We start from the raw sequence: 18,792 nt of genomic DNA, 5'->3' as shown, positions 1-18,792 counted from the left end.
GCCCTGAGAAATCCCCAAAACTGTATTGCATTCCTGCATCCGATGAAGGTGTGGATCAAGGTTTCTTGCCCTGCGAAGCACATGTCACAGGTACTGCCGCGTGGTACCGGGAAGCCTTTACCTGCGAGCCAGGTTTTCACTGGTAGTGTCTCCGTGTGAAACAACGTGAAGAACCTTTGCGTACCAGTAGGAACAGGTAGTGTCTTCATCACTTTCAGAACCTTGTCATTCCCTCGTCCTGGGTATTGACTTCGATATACTGGCACCGGAAATAAGATGCTGATAAGGTCCCGGTACAATGTGCGTCTCTTAACTGTGATTAGGTAGTCCCAGGAGAACCTGCTCGTCAGGAATGTCACGGATTCAGCCACTTCCTTGTAGAATGTAAGGGTCCTCTTGCGCATAGGTGACATCCCTGTCGTTACTGTGAAGGCTGGCATGAAAACGGAACCCAGCACTTGTAGGGCCCATTCCAAGACATTGTGCTTTCTCTGGCGAAAGTAGAAAAAACGGTGAACGACTACTTTGACTGCCACGTTGATCAGTCCGAATCCGCCGTTCTCAACACTATGAAAGATGTTCGTTCTTCTCATTCTTTCCAATGGCGAGTTCCAGATAAAAGTAGCAAAAATCCTATGTACTCGGTGCGCGCTGGAAGCGGGGCATGGGGTAACCTGTGCACGGTAGAAGAAAATGGGGTACACAGAAGTATTACAAACGTATGCTCTCGTTAAGTAAGATATGTTCCTGCCGGACCACTTGAAGATCGGGCCTCGAAGATGATCCACATGAGGACGCCACTGCTCGGTGATTGGCTTAGCTGACGCGAAGGCAATGCCGAGGTATCTGCTCACCATCTTGTCCCACTTGATCCCGAGAAACCACTCTGGTGTGACGTCCCAAGGCCCCAACCAGGAACCAGACGTCTTATCTAAGTTAATGGAGGCACCAGATTCTTTGCAGAACATTTCGACGTGTTTCAGTATGACAGGCACTTGCTCTATTGCAGAGAAGATGATCGCAATATCGTCCGCGTAGGCCAGTACACCCAGATTCCCGTTAGGCGTTTCGAGCCCTGTTAGCCGTCCATCAGCGATGAGGTTCTTGCACAGAGGTTCCAAATACAATGCAAAAAGTATAGGAGAGAGAGGACACCCTTGTCTGACTGAGCTTAACACGGGAATAGGTTCACTTGGGCTACCATTTACCAGAAGCGTAGCTGATAAGTCCCGGTAGCATAGCCTAACCCAGCCTTCCAGGTAATCGCCGACATCACACCAATGTAGAAGCGCAAACAGGAAGTCGTGTCGAACCTTGTCAAAAGCGCGCCTTAGGTCTATTTGAAGTACTCCCAAATGTTTCTGCAAAGCCTCAGCCACTTCGTACACGGTACGCATCAGGTGTAGGTTGTTTACAAGCGATCGGCCCTTGAATCCGTAAGGCTGATGCACACCGACTACCGAACTTAGAGCCAGCTCAAGTCTTCGCGCCAATATCTTTGCAAGGATCTTATAGTCGGTGCACAAAAGACTAATCGGTCGGAAATCGCCGATTTCGTAAACGCCGCTGTTCTTTGCCTTTTTCCTGATGAAGATCACGTCTGCTCGTCTCATCGAAGGGGGAAGGAGCTCCCTTTCATGGATGTCCTTGAAGACAAGTTGTAGAATGGGCGCGAGGCGTTCAGAGAAATCCTTGTAAAAGGCGGTGCCGAAGCCATCTGGCCCCGGAGACTTCCTCGGTTGCAGCTTTTTAATGGCCCAAGCCACTTCTTCTACAGTGATTTCTTCTTGCATCCTCTCCTTTAACTGCACAGGGACTTTGGGTATATGTTCGAACACAGTTGTAGACGAGACGCTCATCGATCGCCCAGATGGCGGAAAAAGGCGCCTTATACTCTTGTACAAAAGACTCCTCTATCCTTTTCCTACTAAGTATTATGCTGTCTCCAATGTTTATAACAGTGATGGCATTATCCGCAACGTGCTTCCTTTCCAGTGCAGCAAACACTTTTGCTGGACGTTCTTCTGTCTGGATAACTTTTACTCTACTCCGTATCATAGCACCAGCGTATTCTCTGTTCAACAAGGCTTGCAGTTCTTCCTTGCACCGTCGAATATCGTCTATAAAGACGCCGGGAGTCCGCTCCTCTTCGCGAATTAAAATCTGGAGGGTACTGACCAGCTGTTCCTTCTCTTGTTTGGTCCTAGAACTCAATAGTTGGCCAGCCTTAATCGCAGCTGCCTTAAGGCGGCACTTGAGAAACTCCCAGGAAACGGCGTCAACTTTCTCCTGTGCGACATATTCGTTCAGCATATTGGCGGTCTGCATGCGAAACTCTTCTGTATCCAAAAGGGCTTCATTGAATCTCCAGGGTGTATCTCTCTTAAAAGACTTGTTGTTTCCAGCTGTCCAGGCACACGTAAAGAGCACCAGAGCGTGGTCCGAGAAGCTACTTGGCTCGACCACATATCGGCCCCTTGAGGTGTCGATCTCAGCAGAAACATATATACGATCTAGCCGAGCATGAGAGCTACCCTGCCAGTGCGTATATCGAAAACTCTCATGTCGCGCTCCATGGGTCACGTCGACCAAGTTGTTTTCGTGTAGCAATTTGCACAACTCTGTTGTGCTTGCATCCTTCCAACTTGTACACGACGATTTATCAGTTGGAGACAACACACAGTTAAAATCTCCTGCTAACACAATTGTACCCGGCACTTGTAGAAATTCACGCATGCACTTAAAAAGTCTTTTCTTTCGGTCGGTCCATTCGGAGCATAAACCGAGATTGCCCGTAGCAACTTTCCTTCTATTAAGCAATCCACGAAGCTGACGCGTCCTTCGCGATCGTGTCCGATATCAGGGATTATCTTGATCCTGTTGCAGCGTTTAATAAATACTGCGGTTCCAGCACTGCCTTGAACGGCTTGTGAGTGGAAAACTTGATACTGGTTCATGAAAAACAGAAACAACTCCTTTTCCTGCTCAGGATTATCAATTTTCGTTTCCTGCACGAATAAGATGTCGATGTTCTTGACCAGCAATATGTCAAGTAACCATTGTTTTCTCTTCCTGCTAACTAAGCTTCGGGCGTTGAAAGTTGCTACTGTAATTGCCATTATCAAGTGGTTTTGATGTTCTTTCAGAAAGTGACAACCTTTATCACGGGGGTCATACGGGATATTAGGGGTTGCCCACTTTCTACGTTTCATAGTGATTCCAGGACGATGGGACTTCTCGGAGTCTGATAGCATCTTGCTAGTCTCACCATTCGCGTCACACATCTCTTGCTCTGTAATATCCGTTGCCACGACTGTTGACTGCTCCCGCACCTCGTCACATGTCTCTGTTTCTTGATGCTGTGGTACCATGAATTTATCATCAGCCTGCTGTCTAAAATCCGTTGCTAGTGTTGCTGAGCTTTGTTGCACGGAGAGAATGGCTGCTGAGTCGGAATCGTGAGACAGAACTCCGTCATTCTCGATGGCTTGTTCCGGTACGTTTGTCATAGCAACGTCTGTCTCATGTTGGTCCATGACATTCTCGTATTCCTCCCTGACTGGACGCGTCAATTGAGCATAGGACCTGATACATTCCTCTGCTGGGTGCCCGAAACGACGACAAGTTGTGCACCTCGGTGTTTTGCAGTGCTGCCTTATGTGCCCCACTTCTCGACAACGGAGACACAATCGAGGCCTGCCGGGAACCGATACCAATACTTGACTTCCTCCTACCTTCATGAGGTGCGGAATACTTTCTGCCGTCACGTCCTCGTGTAATGTAAGCTTGACGAGCCTCGTTGTGGTCTCTACATGTCCGAAAAGATCATCTCTCCACTTCTCTCGTTCTACGTGCCTTACTTTACCAAACCCTCCCAACGCGAGCTGAACTTGCTGGTTGCTGACATTATGCGGCAACCAAAACACTTTCAGTGTCACCTCTCTTTGTGAAGCATCGAGCACCAGGCATTTTTTCTCTTTTACAATGCATTCCTTCTGTCTGAGTAATTTTTTCTTCGCTTCCTGCGTGCAAGTTGTTATCAGCCATACATGATTCATCTGATATGCCCCAAATTGGGCGATGTCTTCTGGGTTCACCATCAACTTCAAGGCAGGTTTAAAATCTTGAATTCGGTAAGGCCTACCCGTTATGTCGGCGTGAAGAATAACTGCATTGCAGCCCAGAGATTCCTTGGGTAGCAGGGGAAGCACAATTCTGTAGTCCTGTTTCAAATTGACATCCGCTGTATCGTTCTTATCCGGGCTAGGGTTAGCCTTGTTTACCGCTCCGTGAGAGCTCATGATGCCACGTCCGCACTCTTTGACAGCCGGAAGTAGAATCCGCGATACCATTGCGCCATCGGGTCCGACCGAACGTATGACCTTGTCGTGTGTAGTCACTGAGCGTACTCACACAAGTACGCGGGATTTAGGTCAGTAACTTCAAGCGCCCCCGTTATGTTGTGCGCTATACGGAAAACCAATGTCAAAAGCAACGCGACCCGAACGTGATTTGAACACGCAACCTTCTGATCTGGAGTCAGACGCGCTACCATTACGCCATCGGGTCCAACCGAACATATGACCTTGTCGTATGTAGTCACTGAGCGGACTCATACAGGTACGCAGGATGTAGGTCGGTAACTTCAAGCGCCTCCGTTATGTTGTGCGCACCATACGGGAAACGATTGTCAAAAGCAACGTGACCCGAACGTGATTTGAACACGCAACCTCCTGATCTGGAGTCAGACACGCTACCATTACGCCATCGGGTCCAACCGAACATATGACATTGTCGTGTGTAGTCACTGAGCGGACTCATACAAGTACGCAGGATTTAGGTCAGTAACTTCAAGCGCCTCCGTTATGTTGTGCGCACCATACGGGAAACGAATGTGAAAAGCTACGTGACCCGAACGTGATTTGAACACGCAACCTTCTGATCTGGAGTCAGAGGCGCTAGCATTGCGCCATCGGGTCCGACCGAACATATGATCTAATCGTGTGTAGTCACGGAGCGTACTCACACAAGTACGCGGGATTTAGGTCAGTAACTTCAAGCGCCTCCGTTATGTTGTGCGCACCATACGGGAAACGAATGTCAAAAGCTACGTGACCCGAACGTGATTTGAACACGCAACCTTCTGATCTGCAGTCAGACGCGCTAGCACTGCGCCATCGGGTCCGACCGAACCTATGATCTTATCGTGTGTAGTCACTGAGCGTACTCACACAAGTACGCGGGATTTAGGTCAGTACCTTCAAGCGCCTCCGTTATGTTGTGCGCACCATACGGGAAACGATTGTCAAAAGCAACGTGACCCGAACGTGATTTGAACACGCAACCTTCTGATCTGGAGTCAGACGCGCTACCATTACGCCATCGGGTCCAACGGAACATATGACATTGTCGTGTGTAGTCACTGAGCGGACTCATACAAGTACGCAGGATTTAGGTCAGTAACTTCAAGCGCCCCCGTTATGTTGTGCGCGCCATACGGGAAACCAATGTGAAAAGCAACGGACCTGAACGTGATCTGAACACGCAACCTTCTGATCTGGAGTCAGACGCGCTACCATTGCGCCATCGGGTCCGACCGAACATATGACTTTGTCGTGTGTAGTCACTGAGCGTACTCACACAAGTACGCGGGATTTAGGTCAGTAACTTCAAGCGCCTCCGTTATGTTGTGCGCACCATACGGGAAACGAATGTCAAAAAGCTATGTGACCCGAACGTGATTTGAACACGCAACCTTCTGATCTGGAGTCAGACGCGCTACCATTGCGCCATCGGGTCCGACTGAACGTATGACCTTGTCGTGTATAGTCACTGAGCGTACTCACACAAGTACGCGGGATTTAGGTCAGTAACTTCAAGCGCCTCCGTTATATTGTGCGCACCATACGGGAAACGAATGTCAAAAGCAACGTGACCCGAACGTGATTTGAACACGCAACCTTCTGATCTGGAGTCAGACGCGCTACCATTGCGCCATCGGGTCCGACCGAACATATTACCTTGTCGTGTGTAGTCACTGAGCGTACTCACACAAGTACGCGGGATTTAGGTCAGTAACTTCAAGCGCCTCCGTTATATTGTGCGCACCATACGGGAAACGAATGTCAAAAGCAACGTGACCCGAACGTGATTTGAACACGCAACCTTCTGATCTGGAGTCAGACGCGCTACCATTGCGTCATCGGGTCCGACCGAACATATTACCTTGTCGTGCGTAGTCACTGAGCGTACTCACACAAGTACGCGGGATTTAGGTCAGTAACTTCAAGCGCCTCCGTTATGTTGTGCGCACCATACGGGAAACGAATGTCAAAAGCAACGTGACCCGAACGTGATTTGAACACGCAACCTTCTGATCTACAGTCAGACGCGTTAGCATTGCGCCATCGGGTCCGACCGAACATATGACCTTATCGTGTGTAGTCACTGAGCGGACTCATACAAGTACGCGGGATTTAGTTCAGTAACTTCAAGCGCCCTCGCTATGTTGTGCGCGCCATACGGGAAACCAATGTCAAAAGCAACGTGACGCGAACGTGATTTGAACACGCAACCTTCTGATCTGGAGTCAGACGCGCTACCATTGCGCCATCGGGTCTTTTTTTTTTAACGTTTTTATTATTACTAAAATATGTAAACCCCCCTACATTTCTTCCGGTTCCTTGCTGGCTTCCGCCTTACAAACGAGTTGCTCCTCTCCTACCATACACCTGGCAACTGAGGTTGCCTTCACCGCGTTCGATCTTGCTTTTGACCTCGGCCCACAAACCCACCAAGTCCTCGTTTGGTAGCACAGTAATTGTCCATAACACCTTTTGCACAAACTTCTCCCACGCCGTTCCGTTTCCTTCACGACATTCAACATAGTCCATGCGATAGCTCCAGAGGGAATGTAGTGCAAGAATTAAAAAACTGTCCAGTGTGTCACCAAAATGCAGAAACTTCATGCGAGTCCAGTGCAGATCCATGTCCACGTCAATGAAATTCCTGAATGCACCCCAAAATTGTATGGCTCTTTTATAGAGCAAGAACACATGAATGAGAGTCTCCTCTTCCTCGGGGCACACAACGCAGTTAAGGGACCAGGGAACTATGAAGCCTTTCCGTCTCATCCAGGTTTTAACCGGTAAGACCTCCCAATGGAACCGAAAGAAGAAATCCTTTGACCCTGTTGGGATCATTAGCCTTGTCACTTTCCTGAGCACGTCTTGTGAGCCGTAGGGTGGCTTACACTGTCTATACAACGGAGTTGGGGTAACTTTAGCTATAGTGTCCCAATACAGTCTTTTCCTTGAAACAGATACGAGATAATCCTGTGAGAAGAGGTCCTCAAAAAAGGATATTGCACTTGCTATTTCTTTATAGAAAGTTAAAGAGTGAATGTGGTGGCTTCTATCTTCAGATGTTACTGTCCACTTCCTGAGGTATACGCCGCCTAGAACTTGAAGTGCTGCTCTAAGGAACGGATCTTTCTGTTCTCTGAAGTAAAAGAATCTTTGCACTCTTATCTTGATCGTTAGGTTTACGAGGCCTATGCCACCTTGCTTCAGGTTAAGGAAGAGGTTTGAACGTCTCATGCTTTCCATAGACAAACGCCAAATGAAAGTCGCACAAATCCTGTGGAACTTCGCTTGGAAGCGTTGATCAATGCTAGTACACTGAGCTGCGTAAAGTACAGCAGGGTACAACACTGCATTGCAAACGTATGCCCTGTTGCTGAAAGACAAGTATCTGCTTTGCCAGGGGACCAGACTTCCACGTAGAAGGTTCATTTTTTGTGTCCACCACATGTTTAAGGTACCCTGCCCGTTGAAGGCAATACCCAAGTATTTTCCAATGCTTGTGGTCCAGGTGATTTGCATGAACTGCTCCGGTGTATATGTCCAATTCCCTAGCCAGGCTCCTGTTGATTTCCTCAAGTTCAACTCAGCTCCAGAAACCTTAGTGAATTCTTGAATGGTACCTACAGCTTCACATACTTGCAGTTTCGATGAGCAGATTATTGCGACGTCGTCCGCATATGGCAGAACGTTGACGTGCTCTGTACCGATCACTACACCTCTAATATTCTTGTTCATAGCTAGCTTGCGGCACAGGGGTTCGAGGTACATGGAAAACAGAATGGGTGAAAGTGGGCAGCCTTGTCTGACGGAGGACCGGATCGGTATGCTTTTTCCGAGCTTTCCGTTTACCAAAAGCCGAGTGGTGACTTCATTATAACATATCTTGGTCCACCTACTCAGATAGTCCCCTACCCGACAATGTTGTAGAACAGCAAAGAGGAATCCGTGGTTAACTCTATCGAAGGCTTGCCTGAGATCCGTCTGGAGCACTGCAAACTGCTGAGAAGTACAGTTGGCTATTTCACAGACTGTTCTCATTACGTGGAGGTTTCTGGCAACCATTGCGCCATCGGGTCCGACCGAACATATGACCTTGTCGTGTGTAGTCACTGAGCGTACTCACACAAGTGCGCAGGATTTAGGTCAGTAACTTCGAGCGCCTCCGTTATGTTGTGCGCACCATACGGGAAACGAATGTCAAAAGCAACGTGACACGAACGTGATTTGATCACGCAACCTTCTGATCTGCAGTCAGACGCGCTAGCATTGCCCCATCGGGTCCGACCGAACATATGACCCTGTCGTGTGTAGTCACTGGGCGGACTCATACAAGTACGCGGGATTTAGGTCAGTAACTTCAAGCGCCTCCGTTATGTTGTGCGCACCATACGGGAAACGAATGTCAAAAGCTACGTGACCCGAACGTGATTTGAACACGCAACCTTCTGATCTGCAGTCAGACGCGCTAGCATTGCCCCATCGGGTCCGACCGAACATATGACCCTGTCGTGTGTAGTCACTGGGCGGACTCATACAAGTACGCGGGATTTAGGTCAGTAACTTCAAGCGCCCCCGTTATGTTGTGCGCTATACGGAAAACCAATGTCAAAAGCAACGCGACCCGAACGTGATTTGAACACGCAACCTTCTGATCTGGAGTCAGACGCGCTACCATTACGCCATCGGGTCCAACCGAACATATGGCCTTGTCGTATGTAGTCACTGAGCGGACTCATACAGGTACGCAGGATGTAGGTCAGTAACTTCAAGCGCCTCCGTTATGTTGTGCGCACCATACGGGAAACGATTGTCAAAAGCAACGTGACCCGAACGTGATTTGAACACGCAACCTCCTGATCTGGAGTCAGACGCGCTACCATTACGCCATCGGGTCCAACCGAACATATGACATTGTCGTGTGTAGTCACTGAGCGGACTCATACAAGTACGCAGGATTTAGGTCAGTAACTTCAAGCGCCTCCGTTATGTTGTGCGCACCATACGGGAAACGAATGTGAAAAGCTACGTGACCCGAACGTGATTTGAACACGCAACCTTCTGATCTGGAGTCAGACGCGCTAGCACTGCGCCATCGGGTCCGACCGAACCTATGATCTTATCGTGTGTAGTCACTGAGCGTACTCACACAAGTACGCGGGATTTAGGTCAGTAACTTCAAGCGCCTCCGTTATGTTGTGCGCACCATACGGGAAACGATTGTCAAAAGCAACGTGACCCGAACGTGATTTGAACACGCAACCTTCTGATCTGGAGTCAGACGCGCTACCATTACGCCATCGGGTCCAACGGAACATATGACATTGTCGTGTGTAGTCACTGAGCGGACTCATACAAGTACGCAGGATTTAGGTCAGTAACTTCAAGCGCCCCCGTTATGTTGTGCGCGCCATACGGGAAACCAATGTGAAAAGCAACGGACCTGAACGTGATCTGAACACGCAACCTTCTGATCTGGAGTCAGACGCGCTACCATTGCGCCATCGGGTCCGACCGAACATATGACTTTGTCGTGTGTAGTCACTGAGCGTACTCACACAAGTACGCGGGATTTAGGTCAGTAACTTCAAGCGCCTCCGTTATGTTGTGCGCACCATACGGGAAACGAATGTCAAAAAGCTATGTGACCCGAACGTGATTTGAACACGCAACCTTCTGATCTGGAGTCAGACGCGCTACCATTGCGCCATCGGGTCCGACCGAACATATTACCTTGTCGTGTGTAGTCACTGAGCGTACTCACACAAGTACGCGGGATTTAGGTCAGTAACTTCAAGCGCCTCCGTTATATTGTGCGCACCATACGGGAAACGAATGTCAAAAGCAACGTGACCCGAACGTGATTTGAACACGCAACCTTCTGATCTGGAGTCAGACGCGCTACCATTGCGCCATCGGGTCCGACCGAACATATTACCTTGTCGTGTGTAGTCACTGAGCGTACTCACACAAGTACGCGGGATTTAGGTCAGTAACTTCAAGCGCCTCCGTTATATTGTGCGCACCATACGGGAAACGAATGTCAAAAGCAACGTGACCCGAACGTGATTTGAACACGCAACCTTCTGATCTGGAGTCAGACGCGCTACCATTGCGCCATCGGGTCCGACCGAACATATTACCTTGTCGTGTGTAGTCACTGAGCGTACTCACACAAGTACGCGGGATTTAGGTCAGTAACTTCAAGCGCCTCCGTTATATTGTGCGCACCATACGGGAAACGAATGTCAAAAGCAACGTGACCCGAACGTGATTTGAACACGCAACCTTCTGATCTGGAGTCAGACGCGCTACCATTGCGCCATCGGGTCCGACCGAACATATTACCTTGTCGTGTGTAGTCACTGAGCGTACTCACACAAGTACGCGGGATTTAGGTCAGTAACTTCAAGCGCCTCCGTTATATTGTGCGCACCATACGGGAAACGAATGTCAAAAGCAACGTGACCCGAACGTGATTTGAACACGCAACCTTCTGATCTGGAGTCAGACGCGCTACCATTGCGTCATCGGGTCCGACCGAACATATTACCTTGTCGTGCGTAGTCACTGAGCGTACTCACACAAGTACGCGGGATTTAGGTCAGTAACTTCAAGCGCCTCCGTTATGTTGTGCGCACCATACGGGAAACGAATGTCAAAAGCAACGTGACCCGAACGTGATTTGAACACGCAACCTTCTGATCTACAGTCAGACGCGTTAGCATTGCGCCATCGGGTCCGACCGAACATATGACCTTATCGTGTGTAGTCACTGAGCGGACTCATACAAGTACGCGGGATTTAGGTCAGTAACTTCAAGCGCCCTCGCTATGTTGTGCGCGCCATACGGGAAACCAATGTCAAAAGCAACGTGACGCGAACGTGATTTGAACACGCAACCTTCTGATCTGGAGTCAGACGCGCTACCATTGCGCCATCGGGTCTTTTTTTTTTAACGTTTTTATTATTACTAAAATATGTAAACCCCCCTACATTTCTTCCGGTTCCTTGCTGGCTTCCGCCTTACAAACGAGTTGCTCCTCTCCTACCATACACCTGGCAACTGAGGTTGCCTTCACCGCGTTCGATCTTGCTTTTGACCTCGGCCCACAAACCCACCAAGTCCTCGTTTGGTAGCACAGTAATTGTCCATAACACCTTTTGCACAAACTTCTCCCACGCCGTTCCGTTTCCTTCACGACATTCAACATAGTCCATGCGATAGCTCCAGAGGGAATGTAGTGCAAGAATTAAAAAACTGTCCAGTGTGTCACCAAAATGCAGAAACTTCATGCGAGTCCAGTGCAGATCCATGTCCACGTCAATGAAATTCCTGAATGCACCCCAAAATTGTATGGCTCTTTTATAGAGCAAGAACACATGAATGAGAGTCTCCTCTTCCTCGGGGCACACAACGCAGTTAAGGGACCAGGGAACTATGAAGCCTTTCCGTCTCATCCAGGTTTTAACCGGTAAGACCTCCCAATGGAACCGAAAGAAGAAATCCTTTGACCCTGTTGGGATCATTAGCCTTGTCACTTTCCTGAGCACGTCTTGTGAGCCGTAGGGTGGCTTACACTGTCTATACAACGGAGTTGGGGTAACTTTAGCTATAGTGTCCCAATACAGTCTTTTCCTTGAAACAGATACGAGATAATCCTGTGAGAAGAGGTCCTCAAAAAAGGATATTGCACTTGCTATTTCTTTATAGAAAGTTAAAGAGTGAATGTGGTGGCTTCTATCTTCAGATGTTACTGTCCACTTCCTGAGGTATACGCCGCCTAGAACTTGAAGTGCTGCTCTAAGGAACGGATCTTTCTGTTCTCTGAAGTAAAAGAATCTTTGCACTCTTATCTTGATCGTTAGGTTTACGAGGCCTATGCCACCTTGCTTCAGGTTAAGGAAGAGGTTTGAACGTCTCATGCTTTCCATAGACAAACGCCAAATGAAAGTCGCACAAATCCTGTGGAACTTCGCTTGGAAGCGTTGATCAATGCTAGTACACTGAGCTGCGTAAAGTACAGCAGGGTACAACACTGCATTGCAAACGTATGCCCTGTTGCTGAAAGACAAGTATCTGCTTTGCCAGGGGACCAGACTTCCACGTAGAAGGTTCATTTTTTGTGTCCACCACATGTTTAAGGTACCCTGCCCGTTGAAGGCAATACCCAAGTATTTTCCAATGCTTGTGGTCCAGGTGATTTGCATGAACTGCTCCGGTGTATATGTCCAATTCCCTAGCCAGGCTCCTGTTGATTTCCTCAAGTTCAACTCAGCTCCAGAAACCTTAGTGAATTCTTGAATGGTACCTACAGCTTCACATACTTGCAGTTTCGATGAGCAGATTATTGCGACGTCGTCCGCATATGGCAGAACGTTGACGTGCTCTGTACCGATCACTACACCTCTAATATTCTTGTTCATAGCTAGCTTGCGGCACAGGGGTTCGAGGTACATGGAAAACAGAATGGGTGAAAGTGGGCAGCCTTGTCTGACGGAGGACCGGATCGGTATGCTTTTTCCGAGCTTTCCGTTTACCAAAAGCCGAGTGGTGACTTCATTATAACATATCTTGGTCCACCTACTCAGATAGTCCCCTACCCGACAATGTTGTAGAACAGCAAAGAGGAATCCGTGGTTAACTCTATCGAAGGCTTGCCTGAGATCCGTCTGGAGCACTGCAAACTGCTGAGAAGTACAGTTGGCTATTTCACAGACTGTTCTCATTACGTGGAGGTTTCTGGCAACCATTGCGCCATCGGGTCCGACCGAACATATGACCTTGTCGTGTGTAGTCACTGAGCGTACTCACACAAGTGCGCAGGATTTAGGTCAGTAACTTCGAGCGCCTCCGTTATGTTGTGCGCACCATACGGGAAACGAATGTCAAAAGCAACGTGACACGAACGTGATTTGATCACGCAACCTTCTGATCTGCAGTCAGACGCGCTAGCATTGCCCCATCGGGTCCGACCGAACATATGACCCTGTCGTGTGTAGTCACTGGGCGGACTCATACAAGTACGCGGGATTTAGGTCAGTAACTTCAAGCGCCTCCGTTATGTTGTGCGCACCATACGGGAAACGAATGTCAAAAGCTACGTGACCCGAACGTGATTTGAACACGCAACCTTCTGATCTGCAGTCAGACGCGCTAGCATTGCGCCATCGGGTCCGACCGAACATATGACCCTGTCGTGTGTAGTCACTGGGCGGACTCATACAAGTACGCGGGATTTAGGTCAGTAACTTCAAGCGCCCCCGTTATGTTGTGCGCACCATACGGGAAACGATTGTCAAAAGCAACGTGACCCGAACGTGATTTGAACACGCAACCTCCTGATCTGGAGTCAGACGCGCTACCATTACGCCATCGGGTCCAACCGAACATATGACATTGTCGTGTGTAGTCACTGAGCGGACTCATACAAGTACGCAGGATTTAGGTCAGTAACTTCAAGCGCCTCCGTTATGTTGTGCGCACCATACGGGAAACGAATGTGAAAAGCTACGTGACCCGAACGTGATTTGAACACGCAACCTTCTGATCTGGAGTCAGACGCGCTAGCACTGCGCCATCGGGTCCGACCGAACCTATGATCTTATCGTGTGTAGTCACTGAGCGTACTCACACAAGTACGCGGGATTTAGGTCAGTAACTTCAAGCGCCTCCGTTATGTTGTGCGCACCATACGGGAAACGATTGTCAAAAGCAACGTGACCCGAACGTGATTTGAACACGCAACCTTCTGATCTGGAGTCAGACGCGCTACCATTACGCCATCGGGTCCAACGGAACATATGACATTGTCGTGTGTAGTCACTGAGCGGACTCATACAAGTACGCAGGATTTAGGTCAGTAACTTCAAGCGCCCCCGTTATGTTGTGCGCGCCATACGGGAAACCAATGTGAAAAGCAACGGACCTGAACGTGATCTGAACACGCAACCTTCTGATCTGGAGTCAGACGCGCTACCATTGCGCCATCGGGTCCGACCGAACATATGACTTTGTCGTGTGTAGTCACTGAGCGTACTCACACAAGTACGCGGGATTTAGGTCAGTAACTTCAAGCGCCTCCGTTATGTTGTGCGCACCATACGGGAAACGAATGTCAAAAAGCTATGTGACCCGAACGTGATTTGAACACGCAACCTTCTGATCTGGAGTCAGACGCGCTACCATTGCGCCATCGGGTCCGACTGAACGTATGACCTTGTCGTGTATAGTCACTGAGCGTACTCACACAAGTACGCGGGATTTAGGTCAGTAACTTCAAGCGCCTCCGTTATATTGTGCGCACCATACGGGAAACGAATGTCAAAAGCAACGTGACCCGAACGTGATTTGAACACGCAACCTTCTGATCTGGAGTCAGACGCGCTACCATTGCGCCATCGGGTCCGACCGAACATATTACCTTGTCGTGTGTAGTCACTGAGCGTACTCACACAAGTACGCGGGATTTAGGTCAGTAACTTCAAGCGCCTCCGTTATATTGTGCGCACCATACGGGAAACGAATGTCAAAAGCAACGTGACCCGAACGTGATTTGAACACGCAACCTTCTGATCTGGAGTCAGACGCGCTACCATTGCGTCATCGGGTCCGACCGAACATATTACCTTGTCGTGCGTAGTCACTGAGCGTACTCACACAAGTACGCGGGATTTAGGTCAGTAACTTCAAGCGCCTCCGTTATGTTGTGCGCACCATACGGGAAACGAATGTCAAAAGCAACGTGACCCGAACGTGATTTGAACACGCAACCTTCTGATCTACAGTCAGACGCGTTAGCATTGCGCCATCGGGTCCGACCGAACATATGACCTTATCGTGTGTAGTCACTGAGCGGACTCATACAAGTACGCGGGATTTAGGTCAGTAACTTCAAGCGCCCTCGCTATGTTGTGCGCGCCATACGGGAAACCAATGTCAAAAGCAACGTGACGCGAACGTGATTTGAACACGCAACCTTCTGATCTGGAGTCAGACGCGCCACCATTGCGCCATCGGGTCTTTTTTTTTTAACGTTTTTATTATTACTAAAATATGTAAACCCCCCTACATTTCTTCCGGTTCCTTGCTGGCTTCCGCCTTACAAACGAGTTGCTCCTCTCCTACCATACACCTGGCAACTGAGGTTGCCTTCACCGCGTTCGATCTTGCTTTGGACCTCGGCCCACAAACCCACCAAGTCCTCGTTTGGTAGCACAGTAATTGTCCATAACACCTTTTGCACAAACTTCTCCCACGCCGTTCCGTTTCCTTCACGACATTCAACATAGTCCATGCGATAGCTCCAGAGGGAATGTAGTGCAAGAATTAAAAAACTGTCCAGTGTGTCACCAAAATGCAGAAACTTCATGCGAGTCCAGTGCAGATCCATGTCCACGTCAATGAAATTCCTGAATGCACCCCAAAATTGTATGGCTCTTTTATAGAGCAAGAACACATGAATGAGAGTCTCCTCTTCCTCGGGGCACACAACGCAGTTAAGGGACCAGGGAACTATGAAGCCTTTCCGTCTCATCCAGGTTTTAACCGGTAAGACCTCCCAATGGAACCGAAAGAAGAAATCCTTTGACCCTGTTGGGATCATTAGCCTTCTCACTTTCCTGAGCACGTCTTGTGAGCCGTAGGGTGGCTTACACTGTCTATACAACGGAGTTGGGGTAACTTTAGCTATAGTGTCCCAATACAGTCTTTTCCTTGAAACAGATACGAGATAATCCTGTGAGAAGAGGTCCTCAAAAAAGGATATTGCACTTGCTATTTCTTTATAGAAAGTTAAAGAGTGAATGTGGTGGCTTCTATCTTCAGATGTTACTGTCCACTTCCTGAGGTATACGCCGCCTAGAACTTGAAGTGCTGCTCTAAGGAACGGATCTTTCTGTTCTCTGAAGTAAAAGAATCTTTGCACTCTTATCTTGATCGTTAGGTTTACGAGGCCTATGCCACCTTGCTTCAGGTTAAGGAAGAGGTTTGAACGTCTCATGCTTTCCATAGACAAACGCCAAATGAAAGTCGCACAAATCCTGTGGAACTTCGCTTGGAAGCGTTGATCAATGCTAGTACACTGAGCTGCGTAAAGTACAGCAGGGTACAACACTGCATTGCAAACGCATGCCCTGTTGCTGAAAGACAAGTATCTGCTTTGCCAGGGGACCAGACTTCCACGTAGAAGGTTCATTTTTTGTGTCCACCACATGTTTAAGGTACCCTGCCCGTTGAAGGCAATACCCAAGTATTTTCCAATGCTTGTGGTCCAGGTGATTTGCATGAACTGCTCCGGTGTATATGTCCAATTCCCTAGCCAGGCTCCTGTTGATTTCCTCAAGTTCAACTCAGCTCCAGAAACCTTAGTGAATTCTTGAATGGTACCTACAGCTTCACATACTTGCAGTTTCGATGAGCAGATTATTGCGACGTCGTCCGCATATGGCAGAACGTTGACGTGCTCTGTACCGATCACTACACCTCTAATATTCTTGTTCATAGCTAGCTTGCGGCACAGGGGTTCGAGGTACATGGAAAACAGAATGGGTGAAAGTGGGCAGCCTTGTCTGACGGAGGACCGGATCGGTATGCTTTTTCCGAGCTTTCCGTTTACCAAAAGCCGAGTGGTGACTTCATTATAACATATCTTGGTCCACCTACTCAGATAGTCCCCTACCCGACAATGTTGTAGAACAGCAAAGAGGAATCCGTGGTTAACTCTATCGAAGGCTTGCCTGAGATCCGTCTGGAGCACTGCAAACTGCTGAGAAGTACAGTTGGCTATTTCACAGACTGTTCTCATTACGTGGAGGTTTCTGGCAACCATTGCGCCATCGGGTCCGACCGAACATATGACCTTGTCGTGTGTAGTCACTGAGCGTACTCACACAAGTGCGCAGGATTTAGGTCAGTAACTTCGAGCGCCTCCGTTATGTTGTGCGCACCATACGGGAAACGAATGTCAAAAGCAACGTGACACGAACGTGATTTGATCACGCAACCTTCTGATCTGCAGTCAGACGCGCTAGCATTGCCCCATCGGGTCCGACCGAACATATGACCCTGTCGTGTGTAGTCACTGGGCGGACTCATACAAGTACGCGGGATTTAGGTCAGTAACTTCAAGCGCCTCCGTTATGTTGTGCGCACCATACGGGAAACGAATGTCAAAAGCTACGTGACCCGAACGTGATTTGAACACGCAACCTTCTGATCTGCAGTCAGACGCGCTAGCATTGCGCCATCGGGTCCGACCGAACATATGACCCTGTCGTGTGTAGTCACTGGGCGGACTCATACAAGTACGCGGGATTTAGGTCAGTAACTTCAAGCGCCTCCGTTATGTTGTGCGCACCATACGGGAAACGAATGTCAAAAGCAACGTGACCCGAACGTGATTTGAACACGCAACCTTCTCATCTGGAGTCAGACGCGCTACCATTGCGCCATCGGGTCCAACCGAACATATGACATTGTCGTGTGTAGTCACTGAGCGGACTCATACAAGTACGCAGGATTTAGGTCAGTGACTTCAAGCGCCTCCGTTATGTTGTGCGCACCATACGGGAAACGAATGTCAAAGGTTACGTGACCCGAACGTGATTTGAACACGCAACCTTCTGATCTGGAGTCAGACGCGCTACCATTGCGCCATCGGGTCCGACCGAACATATGATCTTATCGTGTGTAGTCACTGAGCGTACTCACACAAGTACGCGGGATTTAGGTCAGTAACTTCAAGCGCCTCCGTTATGTTGTGCGCACCATACGGGAAACGAATGTCAAAAGCTACGTGACCCGAACGTGATTTGAACACGCAATCTTGTGATCTGGAGTCAGACGCGCTACCATTGCGCCATCGGGTCCGACCGAACGTATGACCTTGTCGTGTGTAGTCACTGAGCGTACTCACACAAGTACGCGGGATTTAGGTCAGTAACTTCAAGCGCCCCCGTTATGTTGTGCGCTATACGGAAAACCAATGTCAAAAGCAACGCGACCCGAACGTGATTTGAACACGCAACCTTCTGATCTGGAGTCAGACGCGCTACCATTACGCCATCGGGTCCAACCGAACATATGACCTTGTCGTATGTAGTCACTGAGCGGACTCATACAGGTACGCAGGATTTAGGTCAGTAACTTCAAGCGCCTCCGTTATGTTGTGCGCACCATACGGGAAACGATTGTCAAAAGCAACGTGGCCCGAACGTGATTTGAACACGCAACCTTCTGATCTGGAGTCAGACGCGCTACCATTACGCCATCGGGTCCAACCGAACATATGACCTTGTCGTATGTAGTCACTGAGCGGACTCATACAGGTACGCAGGATTTAGGTCAGTAACTTCAAGCGCCTCCGTTATGTTGTGCGCACCATACGGGAAACGAATGTCAAAAAGCTACGTGACCCGAACGTGATTTGAA

At 49.0% G+C, this 18,792-nt stretch overlaps 32 non-coding genes across 32 annotated transcripts in view; all 32 read right to left on the bottom strand.

The window, feature by feature from the left end:
• Nucleotides 1–4,497: 4,497 nt before the first annotated feature.
• On the bottom strand, nucleotides 4,498–4,569 carry Trnaw-cca (transfer RNA tryptophan (anticodon CCA)). Its single transcript has one exon. It is a non-coding gene; the product is annotated as a tRNA-Trp (tRNA).
• Nucleotides 4,570–4,702: 133 nt separating this feature from the next.
• Nucleotides 4,703–4,774, bottom strand: Trnaw-cca (transfer RNA tryptophan (anticodon CCA)). Its single transcript has one exon. It is a non-coding gene; the product is annotated as a tRNA-Trp (tRNA).
• A 338-nt stretch (nucleotides 4,775–5,112) lies between these two features.
• Nucleotides 5,113–5,184, bottom strand: Trnac-gca (transfer RNA cysteine (anticodon GCA)). Its single transcript has one exon. It is a non-coding gene; the product is annotated as a tRNA-Cys (tRNA).
• Nucleotides 5,185–5,317: 133 nt separating this feature from the next.
• Trnaw-cca (transfer RNA tryptophan (anticodon CCA)) lies at nucleotides 5,318–5,389 on the bottom strand. Its single transcript has one exon. It is a non-coding gene; the product is annotated as a tRNA-Trp (tRNA).
• A 338-nt stretch (nucleotides 5,390–5,727) lies between these two features.
• Nucleotides 5,728–5,799, bottom strand: Trnaw-cca (transfer RNA tryptophan (anticodon CCA)). Its single transcript has one exon. It is a non-coding gene; the product is annotated as a tRNA-Trp (tRNA).
• A 133-nt stretch (nucleotides 5,800–5,932) lies between these two features.
• On the bottom strand, nucleotides 5,933–6,004 carry Trnaw-cca (transfer RNA tryptophan (anticodon CCA)). The gene has a single exon. It is a non-coding gene; the product is annotated as a tRNA-Trp (tRNA).
• A 338-nt stretch (nucleotides 6,005–6,342) lies between these two features.
• On the bottom strand, nucleotides 6,343–6,414 carry Trnay-gua (transfer RNA tyrosine (anticodon GUA)). The gene has a single exon. It is a non-coding gene; the product is annotated as a tRNA-Tyr (tRNA).
• A 133-nt stretch (nucleotides 6,415–6,547) lies between these two features.
• Trnaw-cca (transfer RNA tryptophan (anticodon CCA)) lies at nucleotides 6,548–6,619 on the bottom strand. Its single transcript has one exon. It is a non-coding gene; the product is annotated as a tRNA-Trp (tRNA).
• A 2,159-nt stretch (nucleotides 6,620–8,778) lies between these two features.
• Trnac-gca (transfer RNA cysteine (anticodon GCA)) lies at nucleotides 8,779–8,850 on the bottom strand. The gene has a single exon. It is a non-coding gene; the product is annotated as a tRNA-Cys (tRNA).
• A 131-nt stretch (nucleotides 8,851–8,981) lies between these two features.
• On the bottom strand, nucleotides 8,982–9,053 carry Trnaw-cca (transfer RNA tryptophan (anticodon CCA)). The gene has a single exon. It is a non-coding gene; the product is annotated as a tRNA-Trp (tRNA).
• Nucleotides 9,054–9,186: 133 nt separating this feature from the next.
• Trnaw-cca (transfer RNA tryptophan (anticodon CCA)) lies at nucleotides 9,187–9,258 on the bottom strand. Its single transcript has one exon. It is a non-coding gene; the product is annotated as a tRNA-Trp (tRNA).
• A 133-nt stretch (nucleotides 9,259–9,391) lies between these two features.
• Trnaw-cca (transfer RNA tryptophan (anticodon CCA)) lies at nucleotides 9,392–9,463 on the bottom strand. The gene has a single exon. It is a non-coding gene; the product is annotated as a tRNA-Trp (tRNA).
• A 133-nt stretch (nucleotides 9,464–9,596) lies between these two features.
• Trnaw-cca (transfer RNA tryptophan (anticodon CCA)) lies at nucleotides 9,597–9,668 on the bottom strand. Its single transcript has one exon. It is a non-coding gene; the product is annotated as a tRNA-Trp (tRNA).
• Nucleotides 9,669–10,006: 338 nt separating this feature from the next.
• On the bottom strand, nucleotides 10,007–10,078 carry Trnaw-cca (transfer RNA tryptophan (anticodon CCA)). Its single transcript has one exon. It is a non-coding gene; the product is annotated as a tRNA-Trp (tRNA).
• Nucleotides 10,079–10,211: 133 nt separating this feature from the next.
• Trnaw-cca (transfer RNA tryptophan (anticodon CCA)) lies at nucleotides 10,212–10,283 on the bottom strand. Its single transcript has one exon. It is a non-coding gene; the product is annotated as a tRNA-Trp (tRNA).
• Nucleotides 10,284–10,416: 133 nt separating this feature from the next.
• Trnaw-cca (transfer RNA tryptophan (anticodon CCA)) lies at nucleotides 10,417–10,488 on the bottom strand. The gene has a single exon. It is a non-coding gene; the product is annotated as a tRNA-Trp (tRNA).
• A 133-nt stretch (nucleotides 10,489–10,621) lies between these two features.
• On the bottom strand, nucleotides 10,622–10,693 carry Trnaw-cca (transfer RNA tryptophan (anticodon CCA)). Its single transcript has one exon. It is a non-coding gene; the product is annotated as a tRNA-Trp (tRNA).
• A 338-nt stretch (nucleotides 10,694–11,031) lies between these two features.
• Trnay-gua (transfer RNA tyrosine (anticodon GUA)) lies at nucleotides 11,032–11,103 on the bottom strand. Its single transcript has one exon. It is a non-coding gene; the product is annotated as a tRNA-Tyr (tRNA).
• Nucleotides 11,104–11,236: 133 nt separating this feature from the next.
• Nucleotides 11,237–11,308, bottom strand: Trnaw-cca (transfer RNA tryptophan (anticodon CCA)). Its single transcript has one exon. It is a non-coding gene; the product is annotated as a tRNA-Trp (tRNA).
• Nucleotides 11,309–13,467: 2,159 nt separating this feature from the next.
• Nucleotides 13,468–13,539, bottom strand: Trnac-gca (transfer RNA cysteine (anticodon GCA)). Its single transcript has one exon. It is a non-coding gene; the product is annotated as a tRNA-Cys (tRNA).
• A 133-nt stretch (nucleotides 13,540–13,672) lies between these two features.
• Nucleotides 13,673–13,744, bottom strand: Trnaw-cca (transfer RNA tryptophan (anticodon CCA)). The gene has a single exon. It is a non-coding gene; the product is annotated as a tRNA-Trp (tRNA).
• Nucleotides 13,745–13,877: 133 nt separating this feature from the next.
• On the bottom strand, nucleotides 13,878–13,949 carry Trnaw-cca (transfer RNA tryptophan (anticodon CCA)). Its single transcript has one exon. It is a non-coding gene; the product is annotated as a tRNA-Trp (tRNA).
• Nucleotides 13,950–14,082: 133 nt separating this feature from the next.
• Trnaw-cca (transfer RNA tryptophan (anticodon CCA)) lies at nucleotides 14,083–14,154 on the bottom strand. The gene has a single exon. It is a non-coding gene; the product is annotated as a tRNA-Trp (tRNA).
• Nucleotides 14,155–14,492: 338 nt separating this feature from the next.
• Trnaw-cca (transfer RNA tryptophan (anticodon CCA)) lies at nucleotides 14,493–14,564 on the bottom strand. The gene has a single exon. It is a non-coding gene; the product is annotated as a tRNA-Trp (tRNA).
• Nucleotides 14,565–14,697: 133 nt separating this feature from the next.
• Nucleotides 14,698–14,769, bottom strand: Trnaw-cca (transfer RNA tryptophan (anticodon CCA)). The gene has a single exon. It is a non-coding gene; the product is annotated as a tRNA-Trp (tRNA).
• A 338-nt stretch (nucleotides 14,770–15,107) lies between these two features.
• Trnay-gua (transfer RNA tyrosine (anticodon GUA)) lies at nucleotides 15,108–15,179 on the bottom strand. Its single transcript has one exon. It is a non-coding gene; the product is annotated as a tRNA-Tyr (tRNA).
• A 2,364-nt stretch (nucleotides 15,180–17,543) lies between these two features.
• Nucleotides 17,544–17,615, bottom strand: Trnac-gca (transfer RNA cysteine (anticodon GCA)). The gene has a single exon. It is a non-coding gene; the product is annotated as a tRNA-Cys (tRNA).
• A 133-nt stretch (nucleotides 17,616–17,748) lies between these two features.
• Nucleotides 17,749–17,820, bottom strand: Trnaw-cca (transfer RNA tryptophan (anticodon CCA)). The gene has a single exon. It is a non-coding gene; the product is annotated as a tRNA-Trp (tRNA).
• Nucleotides 17,821–17,953: 133 nt separating this feature from the next.
• Trnaw-cca (transfer RNA tryptophan (anticodon CCA)) lies at nucleotides 17,954–18,025 on the bottom strand. Its single transcript has one exon. It is a non-coding gene; the product is annotated as a tRNA-Trp (tRNA).
• A 336-nt stretch (nucleotides 18,026–18,361) lies between these two features.
• Trnaw-cca (transfer RNA tryptophan (anticodon CCA)) lies at nucleotides 18,362–18,433 on the bottom strand. The gene has a single exon. It is a non-coding gene; the product is annotated as a tRNA-Trp (tRNA).
• A 133-nt stretch (nucleotides 18,434–18,566) lies between these two features.
• Nucleotides 18,567–18,639, bottom strand: Trnaw-cca (transfer RNA tryptophan (anticodon CCA)). Its single transcript has one exon. It is a non-coding gene; the product is annotated as a tRNA-Trp (tRNA).
• A 133-nt stretch (nucleotides 18,640–18,772) lies between these two features.
• The window catches only part of Trnac-gca (transfer RNA cysteine (anticodon GCA)), a 72-nt gene continuing 52 nt past the window's right edge, over nucleotides 18,773–18,792 (bottom strand). Inside the window, exon 1 of the tRNA in view lies at nucleotides 18,773–18,792. This exon is cut by the window's right edge and continues 52 nt beyond it. This is a non-coding gene — a tRNA (tRNA-Cys).

The sequence above is a fragment of the Ornithodoros turicata genome, chromosome 1, assembly GCF_037126465.1.
Source record: "Ornithodoros turicata isolate Travis chromosome 1, ASM3712646v1, whole genome shotgun sequence".
NCBI lineage: Eukaryota > Metazoa > Arthropoda > Arachnida > Ixodida > Argasidae > Ornithodoros > Ornithodoros turicata.
This window is presented reverse-complemented; position numbering and strand designations above follow the sequence as displayed.